Below are 20,829 nucleotides of genomic sequence, written 5' to 3'. Positions count from 1 at the left end.
AAAAAAGAAAGCTATGGTTCCTCCCCCAATTTTCCAGGCAAAAAGTTGACCCTGCCTTTGTTTCACTGCTGTACTCCTGTGAAATATAGGGCTTTACAGATATTAATATGATTGCATCTATATCTTTTCTGTTGAATATATTTACATATTATTTATAAGTCTGTTGTTATTTAGATGAACACTGACTTCCCTTTCTACAGATGTGACCTGTCCCTATCAGGCATGGCTCAAGCACATACGTCAGTATCAGCTGCATTGCTTGTTAATAATGAAGATTTTTCTGATCCACTCCCTAAGAACTATGCAATCAGAATCTCTAGGGAGGGATACCTGGCATCTACATTTATAATAAGTGCCCAGGTGATTCTACCATTGGATAAACATTGGCCTAGGCATTTGGTCCTGATTTATCAAGGAAAATAACCCATGTTTTTCACTAGGCAAGAGGTTCTCACCAACTCTTTTCTGTGCCCCAGTCCTCCCACCCCAGCCATACAGTTGGGTAGAAGGCTCTCCTAGAATACTAATGACTTATCCATTTATGAGTAAGATCATTTTAGAATCCACCCCCTACTGTACTGTTAACTTTAGAGACTACTAGCAAGTCAATCTTAATTAAGAATGTCAAATGAAAATGAGGTGCAGTTATGGGTTCAGCAGCTAAGTGCTTTTCTTACAAATGAGAGTAAACACCCAGCTGTTTTGCAGGACCCTTCAGCATAAGATATCAATATATTAGTCAGATGTCTTTGTTTGCCACCACCATAGCTCACCTAAGCACTTCGAGATGGGCTACAAGGCAAACTAAAGAACACCTCTCGGATTCTCACACAGAGGATCGGTGTGGACCAGCGCTCAACAGCCTGAGAGGCTTGTCTGCTCACCCGCCGTGGCGGGCGGGGGCTGGGAGCTGAGGTTCGGGCTTTGGAGGTCAGATCCCAGGGAGAGGACTGGGGTTGGCTGCGTGAACACAGCCTGAAGGGGGCTAGTGCGCCATAGCTAGCTGGCGGGGAGTCTGGGAAAAAGTCTGGACCTGCCTAAGAGGGAAGAGGCCACTGTTTTGGGGTGCGCGACGAGAGGGGATTCCTTCCCTGTCTGCCGACAGAAGATAGAGCACCACCTAAACAGACTCCAGAGATGGGCACGAGCAGCAGCTATCAGCTTGGACACCACAGACGGGCATGAAACGCTAACACTGCTGCTGCAGCCATCAAGAAGCCTGTGTGCAAGCACAGGTCACTATCACATGCCCCCAGGAGCCTGTGCAGCCCACCACAGCCAGTGTCCCGTGATCCAAGGACAACTTCCCCGGGAGAACACATGGTGCACCTCAGGCGGTTGCAACGTCACACCGGCCTCTGCCGTCACAGGCTCGGTAGGTAGTTACATTCCAGTTATAACTACCATACCCTACCCTTAACCAGCATGAGTGAGCCACAGCCCACTAATCAGCCACCGCTTTAATCCCATCCTGCCTGGGAAGGAACAGAAGCCTGAGGGCAACCTACATGTGGAGGCGGGGCCAAATCCAAAGCTGAACCCCAGGAGCTGTGCAAACAAAGAAGAGAAAGGGAAATCTCTCCCAGCAGCCTCAGGAGCAGCGGATTATATCCCCACAATCAACTTAAGTTACCCTGCAACTGTGGAATACCTGAAGAGACAATGAATCATCCCAAAAGTGAGGCAGGGGACTTTGGGAGCAACTGTAGACTTGAGGCTTCCTGTCTGCCACTGACTTGTTTCTGATATTTATGTTTATCTTAGTAAAGTTTTTAGCACTTGGTATCATTTGTGGATTTGTTTATTGGTTTGGTTGCTCTCTTCTTTTTTTATTTTAATAGTATTTAAATTTTTTTCAATTTTAATTATTTTATTTTATTTGAAAAAGCTTTTTTTCTTTCATTTTTTCTCCCTTTTCTTCTGAGCCATGTGGCTGACAAGGCCTTGGTGCTGCAGCCCGGTGTCAGGCCTGAGCCTCTGAGGTGGGAGAGCTGAATTCAGGACACTGGACCACCAGAGACCTCCTGGCCGCATGTAATATCAGTCAGTGAGAGCTCTCCCAGAGACTTCCATCTAAACAATAAGACCCAGCTCCACCCAACGGCCAGCAAGCTCCAGTGCTGGACGTTCCATGCCAAACAAATAGCAAGACAGGAACACACCCCTACCCATTAGCAGAGAGGCTGCCTAAAATCATACTAAGTTCACAGATACCCAAAAACACAGCACCGTATGCAGCCCTCCCCACCAGAAAGAAAAGATCCAGTGCTACCCACCAGAACACAGGCACCAGTCCCCTCCACCAGGAAGCCTACACAAGCCACTGAACCAACCCTACCCACTGGGGGCAGACACCAAAAACAACAGGAACTATGAACCTGCAGGCTGCAAAAAGGAGACCCCAAACACAGTAAGGTAAGCAAAATGGGAAGACAAAGAAATATGCAGCAGATGAAGGAGCAAGGTAAAGACCCACCAGACCAAACAAATGAAGAGGAAATAGGCAGTCTACCTGAAAAAGAATTCAGAGTAATGTTAGTAACAATAATCCAAAATCTTGGAAACAGAATGGAGAAAATAAAATAAACGTTTAACAAGGACCTAGAAGAACTAAAGAGCAAACAAACAATGATGAACAACACAATAAACAAAATTTTAAAAACTCTAGAAGGAATGAAAACCAGAGTAACTGAGGCAGAAGAACAGATAAGTGACCTGGAAGATAAAATAGAGGAAATAATTGCCACAGAGCAGAATAAAGAAAAAAGAATAAAAAGAAATGAGGACAGTTCTAGAGACCTCTGGGACAACATTAAATGTACCAACATTTGAATTACAGTGGTCCCAGAAGAAGAATAGAAAAAGAAAGGGACTGAGAAAATATTTGAAGAGATTATAGTTGAAGACTTCCCTAATGTGGGAAAGGAAATAGTCAATCAAGTCCAGGAAGCACAGAGAGTCCCATACAGGATAAATCCAAGGAGAAACTCACCAAGACACATGTTGTTCAAACTATCAAAAATTAAATACAAAGAAAAAATATTAAAAGCAGCAAGGGAAAAGCAACAAATAACATACAAGGGAATCCCCATAAGATTAACAGCTGATCCTTCAGCAGAAACTCTGCAAGCCAGAAGGGAGTGGCAGGATATAATTAAAGTGATGAAAGGGAAAAACCTACAACCAAGATTACTATACCTAGCAAGGACCTCATTCAGATTCGACGGAGAAATTAAAACCTTTAAAAACAAGCAAAAGCTAAGAGAATTCAGCACCACCAAACCAGCTTTACAACAAATGCTAAAGGAACTTCTCTGGCAGGAAACACAAGAGAAGGAAAAGACCTACAAAAACAAACCCAAAACAATTAAGAAAATGGTAATAGGAACATACATATCAATAATTACCTTAAATGTAAATGGATTAAATCCTCCAACCAAAAGACATAGACTGGGTGAATGGATACAAAAACAAGACCCGTATATATGTTGTCTACAAGAGTCCCACTTCAGACCTAGGGACATATACAGACTGAAAGTGAGGGGATGAAAAAGATAGTCCATGCAAATGGAAATCAAAAGAAAGCTGGAGCAGCAATGTTCATATCAGACAAAATAGACTTTAAAATAAAGACTACTACAAGAGACAAAGAAGGACACTACATAATGATCAAGGGATTAATCCAAGAAGAAGATATAACAATTGTAAATATCTGTGCACGCAACATAGGAGCACCTCGATATATAAGGCAAATGCTAACAGTCATAAAAGGGGAAATCGACAGTAACACAATAACAGTAGGGGAATTTAACACCCCACTTTGATCAATGGACAGATCATCCAAAATGAAAATAAATAAGGGAACACAAGCTTTAAATGAAACATTAAACAAGATGGACTTAATTGATATTTATAGGACATTCCGTGCAAAAACAACCGAATACACTTTCTTCTCAAGTGCTCATGGAACATTCTCCAGGAAGGATCATAACTTGGGTCACAAACCAAGCCTTGGTAAACTTAAGAAAATTGAAATCATATCAAGTATCTTTTCCCACCACAATGCTATGAGACTAGATATCAATTACTGGAAAAGAACTGTAAAAAATATAAACACATGGAGGCTAAACAATATGCTACTCAATAACCAAGAAATCACTGAAAAAATCAAAGAGGAAATAAAAAATACCTAGAAACAAATGAAAACACAATGACCCAAAACCTATGGGACGCAGCAAAAGCAGTTCTAAGAGGGAGGTTTATAGCAATACAATCCTACCTCAAGAAACAAGAAACATCTCAAATAAATAACCTAACCTTACACCTAAAGCAATTAGAGAATGAGGAACAAAAACCCCCCAAAGTTAGCAGAAGGAAAGAAATCATAAAGATCAGATCAGAAGTAAATGAAAAAGAAATGAAGGAAACAATAGTAAAGATCAATAAAACTAAAAGGTGGTTCTTTGAGAAGATAAACAAAATTGATAAACCACTAGCCACACTCACCAAGAAAAGGGAGAAGACTCAAATCAATAGAATTAGAAATGAAAAAGGAGAAGTAACAACTGACCCTGCAGAAACACAAAGAATCATGAGGGATTACTACAAGCAACTATATGCCAATAAAACGGACAACCTGGAAGACATGGACAAATTCTTAGAAAAGCACAACCTTCTGAGACTGAACCAGGAAGAAACAGAAAATATAAACAGAAATATTATAATTATATTTATAATATATAAAATATTATAAAAATATTATAATTATATTTATAATATAAAATATAATCACAAGCACTGAAATTGAAAATGTGATTAAAACTCTTCCAACAAACAATAGCCGAGGACCAGAAGTCTTCACAGGAAAATTCTATCAAACACTTAGAGAAGAGTTAACACCCATCTTCCTCAAACTCTTCCAAAATATAGCAGAGGGAGGAACACTCCCACACTCATTCTACGAGGCCACCATCACCCTGATGCCAAAACCAGACAAAGATGTCACACAAAAAAGAAAAGTACAGATCAATATCACTGATGAACATAGATGAAAAAATCCTCAACAAAACACTAGCAAAGAGAATCCAGCAGCACATTAAAAGGAATATACACCATGATCAAGTGTTTATCTTGATCATGGTGTATGATCAGCGGGTTTATCTCAGGAATGCAAGGATTCTTCAATATATGCCAATCAATCAATGTGATACACCATATTAACAAACTCAAGGAGAAAAACCATGTGATAATCTCAGTAGATGCAGAAAAAGCTTTCGACAAGATTCAACACCCATTTATGGTAAAAACCCTCCAGAAAGTATGCACAGAGGGAACTTACCTCAACATAATAAAGGCCATATATGACACACCCACAGCCCAACATCATTCTCTATGGTGAAAAGCTGAAACCATTTCCACTAAGATCAAGAACAAGAAAAGGTTGCCCACTCTCACCACTATTTTCAACATAGTTTTGGACTTTTTAGCCACAGCAATCGGAGAAGAAAAAGAAATAAAAGGAATCCAAATCAGAAAAGAAGAAGCAAAGCTGTCACTGTTTGCAGATGACATGATACTATACATAGAGAATGCTAAAGATGCTACCAGAAAACTACTAGAGTTATCAATAAATCTGGTAAAGTAGCAGGTTACAAAATTAATGCACAGAAAACTCTTGCATTCCTATACACTAATGATGAAAAATCTGTAAGTGAAATCAAGAAAACACTCCCATTTACCATTGCAACAAAAAGAATAAAATATCTAGGAATAAACCTACCTAAGGAGACAAAAGACCTGTATGCAGAAAACTGTAACACATTGATGAAAGAAATTAAAGATGATACAAACAGATGGAGAGATATACCATGTTCCTGGATTGGAAGAATCAACATTGTGAAAATGACTATACTACCCATAGCAATCTACAGATTCAATACAATCCCTATCAAACTACCATAGGCATTTTTCACAGAACTAGAAGAAAAAATTTCACAATTTGTTTGGAAGCACAAAAGACCCAGAATAGCCAAAGCAGTCTTGAGAGAGAAAAATGGAGTTGGAGGAATCAGGCTCCCTGACTTTGGACTATATTACAAAGCTACAGTAATCAAGATAGCATGGTAGTGGCACAAAAACAGAAGTACAGATTAATGGAACAGGATAGAAATCCCAGAGATAAACCCACACACATATGGACACCTTTTCTTTGATAAAGGAGGCAAGAATATACAATGGAGAAAAGACAGCCTCTTCAATAGGTGGTGCTGGGAAAACTGGAAAGCTACATGTAAAAGAATGAAATTAGAACACTTCCTAACTCCATACACAAAAATAATGTCAAAATGGATTAAAGACCTAAATGTAAAGCCAGACACTATAAAACTGTTAGAGGAAAACACAGGAAGAACACTCTTTGACATAAATCACAGCAAGATCCTTTTTGACCCACCTCCTAGGGAAATGGAAATAAAAACAAAAATAAACAAATGGAACCTAATGAAACTGAAAACCTTTTGCATAGCAAAGGAAACCATAAACAAGATGAAAAGACGACCCTCAGAATGGGAGAAAATATTTGCAAATGAAGCAACTGACAAAGGTTTAATCTCCAAAATATACAAGCAGCTCATGCAGCTCCATATCAAAAAAACAAACAACCCAATCCAAAAATGGGCAGAAGACTTAAATAGACATTTCTCCAAAGAAGATATACAGCTTGCCAACAAACACATGAAAGGATGCTCAATGTCACTAATCATTAGAGAAATGCAAATCAAAACTACAATGAGGGGCTTCGCTGGTGGTGCAGTGGTTGAGAGTCCGCCTGCCAATGCAGGGGACATGGGTTCGTGTCCCGGTCTGGGAAGATCCCACATGCCATGGAGTGGCTGGGCCCGTGAACCATGGCTGCTGAGCCTGTGCATCTGGAGCCTGTGCTCTGCAATGGGAGAGTCCACAACAGTGAGAGGTCCACGTACCGCAAAAAAATGCCAAAAAAACAAAAAAAAAACCTACAATGAGGTATCACCTCACACCAGTCAGAATGGCCATCATCAAGAAGTCTACAAACAATAAATGCTGGAGAGGGTGTGGAGAAAAGGGAACCCTCTTGCACTGTTGGTGGGAATGTAAATTGATACAGCCACTATGGAGAACAGTATGGAGGTTCCTTAAAAAACTACAAATAGAATTACTACACGACCCAGAAATCCCACTACTGGGCATATACCCTGGAAAACCATAATCCCAAAAGAGTCATGTACCACAATGTTCATTGTAGCTCTATTTACAATAGCCAGGACATGGAAGCAACCTAGGTGTCCATCGACAGATGAATGGATAAAGAAGATGTGGCACACATATTCAATGGAACATTACTCAGCCATCAAAGGAAACGAAACTGAGTTATTTGTAGTGAGGTGTATGGACCTAGAGTCTGTCATACAGAGTGAAGTAAGTAAGAAAAAGAAAAACAAATACCGTATGCTAACACATATATATGGAATCTAAAAAATAAAAGGTAAATTTTTTATATTTACCAAATGTAAAATAGATAGGTAGTGCTAAGAAGCTACATAGCACAGGGAGATCCGCTTGGTGATTTGTTACCGCCTGTAGGGGTGGGATATGAGGGTGGGAGGGAGATGCAAGAGGGAGGGCATATGGGGTTATGTATACACATAGCTGATTCACTGTGTTATACGGCAGAAACGAACACAATATTGTAAAGCAATTATACTCTGATAAAGATATTAAAAAAAAGGACACCTGTGCTCTGCTTTATGTCTATGGGTGTAGGGGCAGAAAAAATTTCCTTCTACCCTTCTAGATTCTTTGGCTTGTCTAATAATTAAATTGATATGACAGATTAAAAGGAAAAAAAACAAACAAAAGTTTAATAACATGTATACCTAATGCGTACGTGGGAGAGCCCCAGAGAAACTGAGTAACTCCTCATAATGGCCAAAGCCATCACCTTAAATACCATCTTCAGCTAAAGACAAAACAAGATGCTAGGGGTTAGAAGTCAGATTTGGTAGGTTACCAGGAGAAGCACAGTAAACAAGAGTAAGGTTGTTATGCAAATTTAAGTCCTGGCCTTCTCCATTGATGAGTTTCTTGAGATTTAGAGTTATTCTTCTCTTCCTGGTACAGAGAGGGACACACATTTATGAATGGAGATTTCCCTTATAACTGTAAATAAGGGTAGCTTTTACTCGGTTTTCAGAGCTTCTTCTGTGTCTGCAGTTTCTTAAAAATAACCAGCTTAAAATAATCAATACACAAAGAGGTCTCTTTTGGAGTGACGAATATTGCTTCCTTTCAGGGCCAACCTGGGCCTACCCTATGTATGGAGCCCTAGATTCAGTCTGAGCAGGCTCTGGGTAAAATGCAGGCTGGCTCTGTGCTAAATTGGAGTTGGCATTGGATTCCTGGTGTGGCTGTATCTCTTACAGTCTCTTTGGCCTTGGGTAAGTTCAGTACTTTCACTTGGTTTTAGCTCCTCTGAGAAATAATATAATCAAGCCCCACCTGTTTTGCTACACCACTGTGATGATCCATGAGATAAAACCTCATCGTGGTTTCTGGTATCTGAGGGCCCAGGAAATGGAAATATCTTCTTATGATTCTGACTTCTTACATCCCCAAATATATCTGTCCTTTGTCCTATATTCTTATTACTTTATATCTTACCATGTGTGAGTTGGGAGTAAGGAAGAAAAATAATAATATAAGTAGACATAGTGTATGAAGTGTTAGTCACTCCATCAAGCTAAATGCTTTAAGCCAGCAGTGATTCATTTATGCATTCGTCCATTCATTTAATAAATATTTATTAACTACCTGCTAGTAAAAAATATATTTAATTAATGTGTGTGTGTGTGTTTGGTAGAGTAAAAAAATGATTAAGTATAAATCCAATGCATCAAGAGGCTAGGTGTTAGTAATGACTGCATGGCTGAGTGAGGACATGTGGAAATGCTACAGAAGTTGGCCTAAGGAAAGGTTATGTACAGCAAGAACAACACAGCATTTGTTAGAACAACAAAGCATTTATCAAACTGAAGTCATGCTCAAGGCAAAATCATGCTTGAGTGATTAATGACAGCCTATCAATCAAAGTAAGTCCAATGTCCAAAGCAGTACAGAGGGATACTTTCAGCCCCATCTCTTCACATCAGACCTGCCTCTTCTGTCCACCCTCTTCTCAGTTCACCTCCCTGCTTGCCCTCTAAAAATTGAAGAGTTGCAACCTAATTCATAATGGTCTTTTAAGGAATGAACCTATGTTCTACTTCCTGTTTCCTGTTTTAAAGTGATAGGCAGTTCTAAACAGAACCTGGCTCTTTGGGGATGGCTAGGCAAACTAAACTCTCATTTCTACCTCTTCCACACATGCAGCTATTTGGATAAATTAAGCCAGGGTCTGATTTGCAGACCTAGTCGCTTCTTTTCTCTTCAGCTCTCAACCTCCTTTTTCATGGTCAGCTAGAGGTGGTGAGATCCCAAGATTTAGATTTGTGGGAACTAGCACCTTGCAGTCTTTGAGCCTAAGTAGTGTGGAATTCACCTTTTACCAGTGCTTGTATAAATTCAGGTGTGTGGTGTAATAGGAACGCTTATTAATAACTAGAGCCAAATGCCAAAATGCTCTCAGTTATATAATATCTGGTTTATAAAAATCCTGAGTTAGGAACAAGAAATACAGTATATATTGATTGACAGAATGTTTGAGTTGGAAAAGTCTTTGGATATCATTGAGTCCACTGTTCTTTACCCCTTTGGGCCTTGAAACCTTTGAAAATTTCAGGAAGGCTACACCAAGAAAAATTTTCAGACATTATCAGGGCATTCCCATACCCATCATAGATCCAAGAACACACCTCCTAATCTGGTCCAATCCCACTATTCCATGAATCTTGTAACCAAGTCCAGATCTGTTCATTCACAAATATTTATTGATCACCACCTATGTGCCCATTATTTTGCTAGTTGCAGGGAATATCAGGATAAGTAATTTCTACTTTCTTTTCTCAGGAAATCCTCTGAAATTTAAGTGAATTGCCTAAGGTGATAAAAATAAGAAGTGGCAATGTGGAGTCTTCAAACTCCAAATCCAATCTCTTAGGAAAACAAGGCAGGGAATCAGAAGAGCTCCAGCAGATAGTATTTTACCAGATACAATAAAATGTTGGGGAAATATTAGCAAAGACATTTAGGTCTGGACATGTGGGAGAATTTCTGTGGGGAGGTTGGAGATATCAAAAGCATACTTCCCAACTTGGGAGATGAAAATGCTCCAAAACTGACTTATGGTGATGGTTGCCTTACTCAATAAAGTTGCTAGAAATCGCTGACTTGCACATTTAAAATACTTGAATTTCATAATATGTAAACTGTAACTTAATAAAGATTAAAATATATTTTTTGAATTCTGACATGTAAAGAGCTTGGAAATTTCCACTCCCATTCTCACAACAAGAAAAACACTGAACAAGCTGAAAAACAATGACTTTTCTTAGATCCAGCAAATAATTGAAATTGTAGACCAAATTGTCTTCCTAAAATCTGGAGAGACTGACGAATACAGAGAACCAGAGCTGAGATCAGTTTACCTGAAACAGAAGTCACTGGAGCCATAAATGGGTAAGAACATATACATGGTAATTTTGATGAATTTCTGGAGACTGGGTCTGGACTAGCTTGGGAGTTAAAAACTCCTAGGGACCCAGTCTTAGAGAGACCTCCACACTTTCATGAGTTTTATCTCCAGCAATCTCACCAGGTTCTTGCCTTAAAGGTGAGAGCAAAATTCCCTTCTGTGTTTAGAGCAGGAGGAGGGAAAAAAATAACCATTTTGAAATATGCCCAGAGCACCTACATAACAAAAGACTGACCTTCAAGGGAAGCTATGTTACCTGAGTCTTATCTAACCTAAAGGAGGGGTAACTGGTCAGATCCAGCCCCCTCTACCTTTCCTATCACAAGGAAGGGGGGGAGGAAAAAGAAAAACAACAAGTAAGGAAAACTAAGACGCACTACCGAAGCCCAGGGACTTAGAACCACTAAAAAAATGAGATTTTATCATAAGATTATAGAAAATGTCTCGTCCATTATACCTTACCATCACATCAGCAGGACTCCAGTATAGTATCAGTGGATTACAGCTGAGAGGACTACAAGACACAGACTCAATTTAAAAAGGAGGTCTAAGTTAAGCACAAAGACAAATGGGAGTTAAACACACACACACACACACACGTGTGCGCGCGCGAAAACCAGAGGAAACGGAAGCCTCTGGCACCTACAGCTACAACAAACGTTAAACACAACCTACCTCCTAGGCAGATTATCATAAAACTTCACACCCAAAGCCTAATTACCTCTGTTCCTATTAGTCAATTCATCATGCCTGGCTTTCACCAAAAAATTACTGGGCATGCTAAAAGACAAGGAAAGGCATATTCTGAAGAGATAAAGCAAACATCAGAATCAGACTCATATATGGCACAGATTTTGGAATTATTAGGTAGGGAATTTAAAATAACTATGATTAATATATTAAAGACTAATGAAAAAGTAGATGACATGTACAAATAATGTAAGCAGAAAGATGAAAACTCTAAGAAAGAATCAAAAGTAAATGCTAGAAAACAAAAACGAAAAATGAAGAAAGGCTTTAATGGGCTCATTACAAGATTGGACACTCCAAGGAAAAAATTGGTGATCTTAAAGATATGTCAGTAGAAATTTCCCAAACTGAAACGTGGAGAAAAAGAATTTTTTTAAAATATGAAACACAATATATAAGAACTGTGGGACAGTTAAGAAAGTGGTGGAATAGATGTTATGGGAAGCAGAGGAAAGAGAGGAAGGAACAGAAGACTTGTTTGAAGAGATGATGGCTATAAATTTTTCAAAATTAATGACAGATGCCAAACCACAGATACAGGAAGTTCACAGAATACCAAACAAGGTAAGTGCAAAAAATAACTGCATCTAGACATGCATCAGAAAATCAAAAACAAAGAAAAAATCTGAAAGAAGCCAGAGCAAATTAATATTTTACTTATGAGGAACAAAAATAAGAATGACATCAGACTTGTAGTCAGGAACCATGAAAATAAGATGGGAGGGGAGTGAAATATTTTAAGCATTTAAAAAAAAAAAATTGTATCCAGTGACTTCATCATTCAAAGGTGAGGGAGAAATAAAGACTTCTCAGACAAGCAAAGACTGAGGGAATTCACCAGTATACCTACCCTGCAAGAATTATTAAAAGTTCTTCAGAAACAAGCAAAATAATACAGGGAGAAACTCAGATCTACATTAGAAAGGAAGAACATCAGAGAAGAAATAAATAGAGGAAAAGTAAAATATTTTATTTTTCTAATTCTTTTTTTGAGGTATAATTGACATACAACTTTCTAATTCTTAATTGATATAATAGATTACTGTTTGTTCAGAGCAATGACAGCAACAATGTTTTGGGTGATTATAGCATATCGTTAGGTGAAGTGAATGACAGCAATGTTATAAGGGATGGGTGGGAAGAACAGAGAATACCTTGTTATAAGGTACCTGTACTACCTGTGAAGTGGTAATGTGTTACTTGAAAGTAGAATTAGATTATTTATAAATGTATATTGTAAACTCCAGGGCAACCTCTAAAAAAATTTAAAGAAGCATAATTGATATGCTAAAAGAGGAGAGAAAACAGAATAATATAAAATGTTCAATTAAAACCACTGAGGGCAATAAGAGAGGAAGACAACAAAGAAGAGTGGAAAGAACAGAAAAGAGCTACAAATATGATAGATATTAATCCAACTATATCAACAATCAATTAAAATGTGAATGGCATAAATACATCAATTAAAAGACAGAGATTGTTAAATAGACTGACTAAAAAAACAACACCAAGTATATGTTGTCTACAAGAAGCCCACTTTAGATATGAGCACACAGATAGATTAAAAGTAAAGGAATGGAGAAAAAGATACCATGTTAATACCAATCAAATGAAAGCTGGAATAGTTAATTCCAGACAATGTGGACTTTGGAACAAAAAAAAGTTATCAGATAAAGAGGAGTAGTACATAATGATGAAGGGGTCAAATCTATAAGAAGATATCCCAATGCTTAACGTGTATGCACTTAACAACACAGAAATCAAAATACACGAGGCAAAACCCAATAGAACTGCAAGGAGAAACAAATTCACCATTGTAGTTAAAGACTTCAACACCCTTCTCCCATTAGCTGACAGATCCTACGGGCAGAGAACAGTTAGAACATAGTTGAACTGAACAGTATCATCAATTAACTGGATCAGATTCACATTTTTTTTTTTTTTTGCGGTACGCGGGCCTCTCACTGCTGTGGCCTCTCCCGTTGTGGAGCACAGGCTCCGGACGCGCAGGCTCAGCGGCCATGGCTCACGGGCCCAGCTGCTCCGCGGCATGTGGGATCTTCCCGGACCGGGGCACGAACCCGTGTCCCCTGCATCGGCAGGCGGACTCTCAACCACTGCGCCACCAGGGAAGCCCCAGATTCACATTTATAGAGGACTTCATACAATAGCAGACTACACACTCTTCTAAAACTCACAAGGAACATTCATCAAGATAAACTACATTCTGGACCATAAAACATATCTTAACAAATTTAAAAGGATAGAAATCATACAAAGTATGCTCTCAGACCACAGTGGAATTAAACTAGAAATCAATAACAGAAAGATAGCTGGAAAATTCCAAAGTAATTGGAGATTAAACAATACATTTATAAATAAAAAGTGGGTGAAAGAAAAAGTTGCAAGGGAAATGTAAAAAATATTTCAAACCAAATATCAAAATTGTGGGAAACAGCAAAAGCAGTGCTTACAGGGAAATTTATGGCACTGAATGACTATACTAAAAAGAAGAAAGATTTAAAATGAAAATCTAAATCTCCACTTTAGGAAACTAGAGTAAGAAAAGCAGTTTAAGAGAAAGCAAGCACAAGAAAAGAAATAATGAAAATTAGAAGAAATCAATGAAGTTGAAAACCAGAAATCAAAGAAACCAAATCTGCTTCTCTGAAAAGATCAACAAAATTGATAAACCTTAGTCAATCTAACCAAGAAAAAAGAGAGAAGACACAAATAAGCATGTAAAAAGATATTCAACATCATATGCCAACAGGGAATTGCAAATTGAAACAATAATGTTATACTACCTCTAATTCCAAAACAGTGACAACACCAAATGCTGATAAGGATATGGAGCATTCGGCACTCTCATTCATTGCCGGAGGGAATGCAAACTGGTACAGCACTTGGGAAGACAGTTTGGCAGTTTCTTACAAAGCTAAACACAGGCTTACTATATGGTCCAACAATTGCACCCGTAGGTATTTACCCAAAGGAGTTGAAAACTTATGTCCACACAAAACCCTGCAAATCAATATTTATAGCAATTTTATTCATAATTGCAGTTCACCCATACAATGGAATATTATTTAGTGATAAAAAGAAATGGGCTATCAAGCCACAAAAAGAAATAGAGGAACCTTAAATGAATATTACTAAGTGAAAGAAGCCAGTCTGAAAAGGCTATATCTACATGATTCCAACTATATCACATTCTGGAAAAGGCAAAACTATAGAGATAGTAAAAAATCAGTGATTTCCAGGGATTTGAGAGAGGGAAGAAAGATGATTAGTTGAAGCACAGGGGATTTTCAAGGCAGTGAAACTATTCTGTATGATACTGTAAAGTTGGATACAGGACATTATGTATTTTTCAAAACCCATAGAACTGTACTACACAAAGCATTAACCTGGATGTAAACTATGGACTTTAGCTAATAATAATGTATCGATATTGGTTCATTAGTTGTCACAAATGTACCACACTAAAGTAAGATGTTGATAATAGGGGAAACCATGTGGGGGAGTTGGGAGTACACAGCGATGCTCTGTACTACCTCTTCAACTTTTATGTAAATTTGAAACTGTTCTAAAAAATAAAATCTATTAATTAAAATATATATATTTGCTCTTCTTTACAATTCTGATTTGTGCTGCCCCATAGGAGCTGTGATATTAAACCGCTTCAAAACAACAAAAGAAATCACAACTTAAGGACCCAAATAAGTCTTATTCTTTTGGGGCAGTTATCTCAAGGGGCAGTGTCCTTGTTCCAAAGACTGTTTTAACATCTGTAGGATAAATCCCTTGAAGTGTTGCCTTCAGCGCTCATTTACAAGTTGTTATCACAGGCTTTTGTTTTCCTGCCTCACGCGCCCTCAGCCCACCTCTGGTTAGAGCTGCAGCTGCAGTGGACAGCTGCATGAGAACTTAGAGGCACGTGGATAGCTTCACACTTGAAGTTTTCATGCCTTTTCCAGACCTGCAGGAGTCCATTCAGCCACTCAGGGGCACAATCCAGAAATACAGAACATTGAAGAACTCAGGCTGCTTTCAACCAGTGGGAGTCAGTGGATAAATACCTCAGCTTCCTGTCCTTTGGAAAATTCTTGGAAGTATTCTGTACATGTTTAACAATCCCAGTACAGTTGAGATCCCAATGGTCCCAACAGTGACCTTGAAAAACACTCTTCTACTGACCTTTTCTCTTCCCTGCTTCACTCTCACCACTCCCTCATTCGTGATTCTTGAGATCACTGCCTAAATAAACTCCTTGGACTCTGGTTCTTGTCTCCAGCTCTGCTTGCAGGAGTAATAAAACTAAAACACATATTATATGGATAATGAATCCAGGAAACAAAACAACTATGGCCACGTATTTCAAAGATGTCCTAGTGAAACAAATCTGCAAACTGGTTAGAGAAAAGCCTCCTGAGAACACTGTTAAGCTACGCTTTAACTGGTTTTAAGAATAGAGAACTAAAAACATCTGGAATGAAATAATGACTTACAACTACCAACACTGGAAAAGTCTTCCCTTCCCTCTCACAAAACTATCAGGATCTTAATAATTGTGACCCATGGGCTACATTTTAACCTACTCCACATCATTCATAGCCTTTTCTTTCCCCAAGGCTTCAATGAAGAGATCTGGAGGATATTTTTCATACCTTGAGATTTGACCAGGCATTAAAGACAGATCATGGTATCTACGGAATTACAGAGTGAAGTGTGAGATGGCTATGGCAAGAGCAGCTTCGATTTGGGTAGTAGCATCCAAGACAATGTTGTGGGGCATCCTCACAGGCATGGCCACAAGAAATCTAGAGAGAAGTGAAATATAAGCAAGAAATTTTGCAGGCAGCCAAACTGCATCTAGGAGGTGTGAGAATGGACAACAGAATCTCTACCTGTGGTGGTTTAAAAATATTCTCCAGAAATTCTTCAACATTCCTCCCTCCAAAAGGGGAGACTAATTCTCTTCCATTTGAGTACGGACTGGACTTAATGACTCACGTTTAACTAATAGGATACGATGGCTATGTCATTGTGTGACATCTGAGACCAGGTCATAAATAAATTGATGGCCTACTCTTCGCTCTCTCTCTCTCTTTCTTGAATCTAAACACAAGATTCTGGCTCTGAGGGAAGCCAGCTACCATGTCATGAAGGCACTCAAGCAGCACTAGAGAGAGGCCCACGTGACAATGAACTGAGTCTCTCTGCCAATAACAATGTGAATGAGCCATCTTGCAAGTAGACTCCAGCCCCAATTAAACCTTTGGATGACAGCAGCTCTGATCAACATCTTGACTTTCAACTTCATAAGCAACTCTGAGCTAAACCACCAGCTAACCTGTAAGTGATTCTGATTTTCTTGCCTTAGAAGATAAAGTTCAAACTCCTAGAAAGGCACACAAGAGCCTTCATGATCTGATCTTTATTCCCTCACCTCCTGGTTTTCTTCCTCATGCAGCCCCTTTTAGTCATACTAATCTGCCTTCTGTTCTATTACCATACTATTTTCCCTCATGCCTAGCATATGCTCTGTTCTCTGTCTGTAGGTCTCTACTCGTCTTGCTTCAACTGTCTCTATCTGGAAAATTCTTGCTTATTATTAATGTCTGAGCTCAAGTGCTGTCCTCTCTGTGGACATTTTTTCTGACTTCTTCAGGAAGTTTCAAGGGATCTTTCCTCATGTTTTCAGGGATCCTTGTGCATAACTCTCTTACTATACTCAATGTGATGTAAATATTCATGCCCTTACCTTTCCACTCATTAGTACAGGGGCTGATGTGTATTTTCTTTTTCTTTTTTTTTTAGACAATCCAAGCATCTTTTATTGTATAAAGTAAATGAAGGTGTTGATTTCAGTTGTTGATTGATTTCAGTTGTTGATTTCAGTAATGGAATGAACTACTATAGTGTTAACAAACTCTTGCAATTCAAATAGTGAATATAAGAAAGTTGGAAATCTAACTGAATTCTTATTCAGCAAACATGTATGAGCACTGTCTATGTGCCATGCATAAGGCTTTGTATTACTCTCTACACTAGCTTATTACATCTTCATAATAATCTGTGGAAAGGGATAGGTTTTATTATCCCTGCTTACCTTATAGTTTAGGTAGACCCAGGACTTATACCCAGATCTCCTGTTTCTGATCTGAGAATTCTCCCTCCATATTCCCACAGCCTTACTTCAATAACAGTAACAACCATATCAGAGAAAATTCTTTAGGGACATTTAAGGATGAATTGGGGCCATGTCCTATTGCATTCCAGAAGAATATTTTTCAGTGTTTGTTTTATCAACATCTCAATAAATACTTCATGCAAAGCAGTACTTAATAAACACTCATGTTCTGACCAAACAGTTTTCTCCTTCTGTTGTGGGTTCTTGAGCTACAAAGGCAAGAGGCATGAAAGAAAACCAGCAAAGCATTTTATGACAACCATACTGGTGAGCCAGTAACTCAAAGAAAGGTAATTATTAGAATCATCAGAAAGTGTTCTCGGTCCTAATGAAGGGTTTTCCTTGGGGAAACTCTTGGTGGTGGTTATTCACAGAAATTATTTCTCAGAAGCCCACGGCAGATTGACTAGACCAATTTTCAATTACACTGCAGTACTTTCCAAGTGGTAGAAGAGTGAAAGACATTTTTTAAAGAGAGCCGTTTCCTATCTGATAAATAATACCCGCCATGGCATGAAAGTTAATAGTAGTTGTGGCATTGTACATCAAAAAGTAAATTGCAGTGTACGGAGTTAACAAATTTTCAGTGTGGATGCTGCCAACTTATCCTTTCCTAGAAGCACCAAGCAGTGGCAAATCATGAAAAACACTACCTCAGCTGTTGATTCCATATTAGATTGTAGACACATCTAAAATAAGGTTAGTCACCTGTTGACCTAAAACAAATAGAAGACCAATTATTTCTCCAGCAAAAACTGCAATTCAGGGTCTGCAACCACTGCGAACCACATGCAAGTCGCTGCACAGCAAGGCAAGGAGAACTCTTTTAAAAAAAAGAGGGGAAAAGGAAGTTGGGAGGGCTGTAGTAAACAATTCCTCCATTGGAGGAATTGAGAGTTCAAAGTATAGTGGTTTTTCATTGGCTGAGTTGTGACAATGTCTCATTGTCTCATTGCCTGAGCTTTAGCCAGGCAAGAAGTGGAAGTCTTTCTTCTTCCTGTTTGGCTCTGCTATTATGTAGGGCATGATAGCTCCCCCTTCTGACCCCTTAACTCTATTTTAATTGAAGTTTCTGTTTATTAATTTTCACACACCTTAGCATGAATTATGAGTGAGGTCTCTGTTTTGGTTTTCTACACATTTATGTGTATTAGCATGTTACTGGTAGACATTAATGTGCAATTTAATAACAGAATCACAGCCAAGGCCTCTGTGAGTATAACTGATAGCCCTACTATGTGTTTTCATAGCTTATTTTGTGTGTATACCTTGAATGGAATCTAATATGTCATCATAATTTATTGATATGATTATTTTAAAAATGATGTGATTTTCTTGAGGGCAGAGATTATGCTTTAATATTTTATTTTCTTAATGTTTGAATGAATGAATGAAATAATAGAATATGCATCATCACATTTTTAATCATGTATGGTAAACATTTGTTTTTGCCTGCCTGGCATCCCTTCTCTCTTCTTCTGGTAATGTCACTTTCATTATCCTACAAGAAACCACCTCTTCTCTACTCTCAATTCACATAGTTTTGGGCATGAGGTGCAGTGAGGTAGAAAGATGACTTTAACTCCAATTCTAAGAGTTGGCAAAAACTGTATATTTCTTTCTTTTGGCCCAGTGATTCATGGATAGGCATATAAACAAAGTTGGTTCAATTACAGTGAATCTTGGAAGTTTCACTGGAAACACTGGAAAAGTGGCACCTATTCCAAAGATCAGGTACCTATTCCAGCTGTCAGGAACTTCTCATTTATATGAGCCAATAAGTTCCCAATTATTTGACCAGTTTGAGTTGAGTTTGTGTCTTTGACTCCTTTTGTTGTATTTCCTCCAAGCGTTTGTAAATCCCTCAGATTAGATTCCAGTAGAGTCTTATGATGCTAGAATGGTCAGTGGGGACTAATTAGGTTTAGCCATATTTTCTCCAGAAGTTTGGTGTTTGTCAAATGCATTGAAAAACAAACAAGTTAATAAGTAGGTAGACAGACAGACAGATAGACAGATAATCTGCAAAAAGTCCTGAAGCATGGACTCTAAAAATTGATCATTTAACCATATGCTCCTGCATCTATCATTCCACATGGAGCTCTTAGAGGCCAGGTCATCTTCTTATGCTCACTATGGCACTGAAATACTAAGTCAGTCTCTTGAACTATCTCAGGGGATTACACTGCATGTGGCCCAGGATTTTCTAAGTCAACAAGCCCAGGTACATACTCTACTGAATGGAGAACGGAAGGCTGACACTTCCCAGCGTTTATCTCAAATGCACCTTAGACTACAGCTTTGACAAATGAGCCATTTTTGATGCTGAATTTCCTCATCTATAAAGGGGTAGGATTTATTGGTTACATGTATAGCAAGGGACAGAAGGTTGAATAAGGCAGTTCTTTTTTTGGTGTTAAAACTCCAGTGGTGATTTCATTTCTATTATTTTATTAAAGGGTGTGAATAAAGAACAAAGTACTGAAGACCTAGGTGAAAAGTCTCAAGGCTTTGCCTCAAAATGAATATCCTAGGTATTCTAGGATGCGTTACAACTAGCAGTATTATGTTTCACTATTTAAAGGGAGTGACTGAGGAGATATAATAAAGTACTGAAAGAAGGGAATACAAGTTGGTTTTAAATGTGACAAAGGATTTGGGGTCAGTGAAGTCAGTCAATCCTGGAGAAGTAATCAATAGAAGAGGCATAAGAAAAAAATGGACGATATCCTCATTGGTCAGTATTAGATTTAGAAAACACATAATTTTAGGATTTAGAGCCACAAAGACAGTTGGCTTCATTGAAATGTATTCAAAACAGGATTTGAATCTCACCCTTCTTCTAGCAACAGCGTAGCTATGGAAATTGGGAAAAACATAAAACCTTGGTTTCTGTAAAGTGAAAATAAAAATAAATTTTTCATCATGTAGTTACTTAGTTGTTAAAATAAATGATATGATGATCATCATAGTTAACAGTAACTTTATCTAGTACATAATATGGGCCAAGCACTGTGCTAATTGCCAGCATATTATCTCATTTAGTTCTCAAGACAACCTGATGAAATAGGGCTACTGTTATTCACATTTTACAAATAGGGAAAATGGGGCAGGTTACACAGAGAGGTTATGCACCTTGCCTAAATCCCTCAGCTAGTAAGTGACAAAACAGGCTTTTCACTGAGGCAATCTACACCAGGATTTTTTTTAAGTGTCT

This window comes from Lipotes vexillifer, unplaced genomic scaffold (genome assembly GCF_000442215.2).
Source record: "Lipotes vexillifer unplaced genomic scaffold, Lipotes_vexillifer_v1.1 scaffold258, whole genome shotgun sequence".
Taxonomy (NCBI): domain Eukaryota; kingdom Metazoa; phylum Chordata; class Mammalia; order Artiodactyla; family Lipotidae; genus Lipotes; species Lipotes vexillifer.
Note: the sequence above shows the minus strand (reverse complement) of the source record.